This window comes from Phalaenopsis equestris, unplaced genomic scaffold (assembly GCF_001263595.1).
Source record: "Phalaenopsis equestris unplaced genomic scaffold, ASM126359v1 Scaffold000180, whole genome shotgun sequence".
Taxonomy (NCBI): domain Eukaryota; kingdom Viridiplantae; phylum Streptophyta; class Magnoliopsida; order Asparagales; family Orchidaceae; genus Phalaenopsis; species Phalaenopsis equestris.
Window position 1 is genome coordinate 569,114 of NW_018164622.1, and position 6,909 is coordinate 576,022.

Here is a 6,909-nt window from a genome sequence, read left to right on the forward strand (position 1 = left end):
TTTAACCCTGATTCTAACTGATTCAATCATGGTTCTATGCAGAAACAGTTTCAAGCTTGGAACATACCGACTGAATGACCAGTTCACGGTTGAACTAGTATAGGCGTCAGGTTCTATTCGATTTTTAAAATAAGATCAAAACAATGATTATAAGAATGTAAATAAATTTACAAATTTAACCCTGATTCTAACTGATTCAATCATGGTTCAACGATTATAAGAACGTAAATAAATTTACAAAAAAATAAACATGAATTAGTATCTCAAATATAAATTAAAAAAAAAGATATATAAAAAAAAGAACTCATATTCAAGAAAAGAAAAATTGACAAAAATATTTTCTCTCAAATTTAATTATGATATTTTTTCTATTTATATTTAAATGAATATAATAATGAATTAATTAATTAAAATACTTTATTAGTCTCATAAGTACATGTGTGAAACATTAAATGTGTGGTCCAACAAAGGCACCATTCCATGACTAAAGTCATGTGAAGTTAGATCTTCTGGGGTCCATCACTTAGAGAATCAATAATGTGGGATTTCCAATGGTTATGTGGTTTCCCACTGTTGGCCTTGGACCAACACTATATATAAGTTATTTATTTATTAATAAGTCATCATTCCTTCATCATTATAATCCTAAATGTATTGGGATTGGCAAGTGATTTCATATGGATTTGATTCATATTTAAAAATCTTAGGGAAATTAAAATAATAAGGCAATTTGAGTGGCTTGCAATGTTAGAGAGAATTTGGTAGGGTGAGGGTAGGAAAAGACATATAATTTGAGAGTTTTTTTAGGGTTTTTATGTAGAATTGCATTTAAACTTCCTAAATTAGTGTTAAATATATCTTTTTTTATTGTTAAAAGAGCATGGAATCTAGAGGTAATAAGCTCAAGTATTTTATTGTTTAATAGAATTATAATTATTATGTGCTAGAAAATTAGCAACAAAAGATAGGAATTTAGCATATTAGTTTTGTTTGAATATTTAACACAAATATACATGAAAAAATTTTGTAAGGGAAACCAAAGTGCTTACATGGAAGAAAACTAAAAAGACATCATGATGTGATATACGAATAAGATAATTAAAGTTCACTCTTACTCTATAATGAAGAAGACATGATTACAAAATTGGAATACTAGTTGGGCTTCATTCATATATAATGAGGATTATTAGAGAAACAATGAAGGGTGGTTGTCGTTGGACAATGATGATTGATTGAAAATAATCAGGTGGCTTTGATCAGGCAATGGTGGTCGGGCAAAATTAACTGGGTGATAATAATCAGACAATGATGGTCAGACAGTGATAGCTAGACGATGATGGTTGCTGATAGTGGTTATTGGTGTTCATTGTTGGACACAAATCTAAAGTTCTTCAATTCTCTAGGTTTTTTTTTTGAAATTTTACTCAAGGTTCAAGCTTTTTTTATGTGAAAATAAATATTTATTAATAACCCTTTAAAGCGATATTTTGATAAGTTACCCAAAATCTTAAAAGTACTATATTAGATGAAGTATATTAATTCACTTAATTATAGACTTTTTTAAGCATTTTAGTGTCGTAATCATCTTAAAATCAAATGATGTTAGTTTTGTAAAATCTTTTTGATAAGTTGCTTGTTAAATTTATCTCTTGGTTACTTAATTTGACTCATGATAGGAAAGTGAAGGTACTTTTTAATGGTTTGTTATCATTTCTCTAGCAACTATTTGACAACACTTTTTAAGATTCCTTGTAATTATTCTTATCTATGTCTCTACTCATCTCTTGATTTGTAATAGTTTTCTCAGTTCTCTACCTCTAACTTTGATTAAATGGCATGCCTCTTTCTCCTCCTCCACCTTTAAAGGAAAAATCTATCTCTATCCAAGCCCTTTGCAACACCTTCATGTTAGCATCTTTTGTCAAGTAGAACATTCTTCTATCATGATAAAGTTACATTTAACTACAAAAACTAATTTTTTTCCCTCTAAATGCTATTCATACAATGAAAACATTATGTTCCATTATGTGCTCACATCAATCTTTCTGACAACCTTTCCTGTTCCATTATGTGCTCACATCAATCTTTCTGACAATTATGCCCCTATTCTACGTCTTAGGCTTCTTATTTCACCAAAAAAAAAAACTATTATCTACGTCTTAGGCTTCTTATTTCACCAAAAAAAAACTATTCTATTAAAAAAACGATTACCTGGCTCCAATAAATTTGATATAAATTTTGTTTCCAACATAGAGAATGAAATTTATTTCTCTTCTCAGAAAATGTTTAATGGTGTTAAAGATAGGAATATGACATTTGTTGGGTATAAGATCAAGAAACAATAATTTATGTTTCTTTGCTCGCTTCTATTAAGAGATAGCTTATATTATCGTTAATATTTTTTTTTATATTTTATTTCAAATTTAAGAAAGTGTTTGAGACAGTATGGATAGAATGACATAATTTATTAATGTGTGGTTAGTTATCTTATCAAAACTATCATATATTTTTAAGCCAATAAAAGAAACATTATGTATGATCCTTATATGGAGTAAACTACTTGAATTATTGTAATGTAGTTGGAATTCTAGTGATATATTAAAAATCCATTATACAATAAATGTTATTATTAATTAAAAATTGCAATAAAAATTTGGTCATCTCTAATTACTGAAAACTTAATAATAGATTATTTTTCCTAAATATTATTACAAAATTTATGGGGTTATTAATGAATTTTTTCATTATGATTATTAATGATAAAATATGACTATTGCTTATTGATGGGTCACGAATTAAAGCATGACTTGTTCTAATCTCGAATCATACTTCCTCCTCATTTTCTCTTTATTTCATTCATGATCTCACCATCGCCCTAATCTATCTCATTCAATGATGATTAGTGTTCTCTACTCTTTATTCCTCTGTCACCTTCCAATTTTTCTTTTTCTCTTTATTTCATTCATGATCTCACCATCGCCTTGATCTATCTCATTCAATGATGATAGTGTTCTCTGCTCTTCATTCGTCTGTCACCTCCCAATTTTTCCATTTTGTTGCCTCCTTCTTAACTCTATATCTCTTATGTGGGCTAGCTCTCATTCTCCTTCCCTTCTACTCCCTCTCTCTCTCACTCTCTACTAGCTCTTTCTCTTTGAAGTCTAATTTGTTTCCCCTCTCTTATGATGGTGCCACTGCTATTGTCTAAAGTATTGCTTTCACTCTTCCTTCTAAAGTTATAAACAATGCAGAAAATTTTTAGGTTAAAAATATAGAAATGAAGATTTGTTAAAGTTTAGATTTGTATACATCATTTTTTTTAATATGGTTTTATAAGGGTGTGTAGAACTATAATAACACTTTTTTTTAGTTCTATTAGTGGGTGTGCATATTTTAATCTACAAGCTTTAATTATAAGGAGCATTCTTTATAAATAATCAGTTGGTGCATGTCATTTATTACATTACCCATGAAAAAAAAAATATTTATACCAAGCAATTTTTTCTTTTTTGGAACATATTAAAGGTATAATTTTATTAAATTATCTTGGTTGGTCAACTTGTTAATATTTCTTAATTATAAAATTATCATTTAATACAAGAAATGAGATATAAAATGTAAACATTATTTAAAAAAAATTGAGGATAAAATTGTTGTTGGTTAAATTAGCTACTAGTAGCTAGTTGGAATTGTGAATTGTAACTATACAAGTAGTTTGACTTATTTTATAAAAATTTGAAACCAACATTCACTAAGGATTAGCTAACTAGTAAAGGCATTACCTTTTCATCCCATGAAAACAAATTTTACAAGCGAGTCTTTTGATGTGCTTGAAAATATTAAGTTATGCAAGAGTTGTGATCATCCTTTTGATTGTTATCTTTAAATTCATATTGTTATTTGGCCTTCAATTATATATTATCGCTAAAAAGACTAATTGAATCAAGTCATTATGTTTTATTGATAAAAATATATAACCTCTCTTATTTTTTAACTATTTAGTGCATAAATAGAAATTTTCGGGCTATATCTAGAATATTTATCAACATGCAAAAGTTATATATTACGAAATTCAAAAATTCATCATGACGACCACATTTTATTTCAATTTATATAATTGCACTTCAATACTCTTTATAAGTCCAAGCTTGTTGATTGTTCAACCAAATCAATCCAAGCAATCGAGTTCTCATCAACCATACACAAAGAATAAAAATAGGCCATAAAGGAGTTGAAATAGATTAATTTCCTATAATTTTTAGATCTGTCATGCTTTTGGGATAAGATTTACATCATTTATTTATTTTTATATTCTTAGACTGAATTTAATAAAGACAAGTCTCATCCTCATTTTATATAATTTGGATAAGGATACTTACATCATTATTTTAGGGTTATTTAGTATTATGTACAAACCTTGAATGTTAATTCAATAAGCACATTGCTAATTGCTCGCCTTTTTTATTAATAAATTATTTCTTGTTTTAATGTAAAAACAAGGAATAAAATGCTACTAAGGTGAATAAATATAAGGTTTGCATATAGTGATGGTGGAGCCATTTTTTTTTTTAAGAAGACACAATCTAACCATTAAAATAATACCCTTTATACTTTTGTCATAATTTAATAACTTAGGTTATGTATAAGCACTCGTTTTTTTAATTATCTATCATATAATAAAGTTAAGATTAAACTAAAGAAAATAAAATAATTTGAACCATTTATTATGAGTAAAACAGAATAGATGCATACTTATGTTAAATATAAAAAATAATAATTAAAAAAATTACACACACACACACACGCACACACACAAGTCCCTAGCCACCCTCATATGTCTAACTATTCGAGGAATGTCAAAGGAGGATTCAAACCTGTGACCTGAGAGGACTTACGACATTTTGAATGAAATGAGTGTAACTCTATAGGTTAAATTCAAATATAATAAGTGTGATTTCATAGTTTATTTTAGATGGAAGAAATGTGACTCCATAGGTTTCTTATAAGTAGAACAAAAGCAACTCAACAAGTTTCTTTTAGATGAAATGAGAGTAACTCCAAATATTTTTCTAGTTGGAGCAAGTGTGGCTCCATATTTTTTCTTAAATATATAAAGTACATTTGAAGAGGATAGGTTTATATGGTATTGCATATATTTTATACTATGATACATTTAATAATCTTTATACAAATAATATAAAAAATAAAAAAAAATAGCATACTTGGATGTACACATATTAAACCATAGAAAAAGTAGCTTAACATATAAGTATTTATACGAGATTAAGCTATTTATTTGTTTTGAATATCGTCAATCATTTTTGTATGTAGAAGATAAAATTAAGTGGTCCATGTTTAAAACCTAAGAATCAAAGTTTTGTATCAATTGTAGTGTATAACTTAATTTATAGAAAAAAAGTTTTTTTTTTTTTTTTTTTTTTTGCTGATTTATTGGTATTGGATATCTCATGAATTGAGACTTTGTTTATAGACATTATGCAAATAGATCATATATAAATGCATCAACTAATTCCATACATTAGTTTCATAAATCTAAATGATTGCTACAATTTGTCCATAAAGTCTGCAACACTTGAGAGATCACAATATTTGTTAGCTTCATTATTTAGTGGCTTTTGAACATCAACATTTGATAGATCCTTAATGTTGGACTAAGACATATTTTCAATAACTTATGAGCTAGCTATAATATAAACCATTTCTTCAAGTGTATTTCTTCCATCATTGAATTAACAGCAAAACTTTAAGGTCAGGTGAAGCAATGTGGGCTAAGCAATGATGTATGACACAGATATTCTATTTTGATAGTTAGTCATACCTTCAACTAAATGCTAATAAATTTTAAACATCTATTTGTTTATTAAATATTTGTTGTTGCAATTTCAAATAGCCCCAACTTTTGTTTGCTTGTTAAGAAAGTTTTTTTTAGGATCCGTTTGGGATAGCTTATAAGTGCGGGCGGCGCCGTACTGTTTGGTTCGCGCGTTTCATCATCTTATCCGAAACTGCGTTTGAGTTTTACACTAAACGCAGGCCGCAGGTCGACCCCTGCGGTCGGCCCGCGTGCCACGTTTCAGGATAAACAACTTATCTTAAAATGCACAAGCTCCCCCAAACGGACCCTTAGTTAATACTTACTATTTAATTTGGAATTATTTTAAATATAACATGTTTACTATTGGTCATGATATATATATTATTGATATTAAATACACACATAATGCACAATTTTTTAATTTAACATATAAGTTTTCAAATCAACTAGAACTCCATAGGTCTTTCATTATCTCCAATCAATTCATCCACACCCCATCCTGCCTATATCTTCCCCTCACATATCACCATTTTGTCCCTAACGTATGCCCAAAAATCAGAGCTTTTGTTACGTCAGGACATCAGACGTAAATTTGCGTCCAAAATACACTTTTTTGTAGTGGGGCCCACTCTTTAACTTGGATGGTTTTAATTGGGCACCAGACACAAAATTTGTGACGCAATAAAAAATTTGAAAACCAAATATTCTTAATTCTCCACCTTATAATTGCTTTCAATGCTCTCCAGAGCAAGCTATATTCTTGTGAGGGATGAAATGTTGACATGTTGTTACTTCAACTACACGAAAAATCCTCTTCGTTAATGGTGTGATCGGCGGCATCATGGTATGGGTTGTCAATATCGCTCGTCGTTCACAAAAAGCTTGTGTTTGGCTAATTAGATAGTTCGTATTTGATTAGTTCGTTAACTAAACAACTTGAACGCGAACAATTTTTTCAGTTTGATTCATAGATAAGCCGAACACGAACAAATGTTTGTTCATTTGTGTTTGACTCTTTTTTGCTCGAAATATTTAAATAATAAAAAAATAATTCATAATATTTAGTATGATAT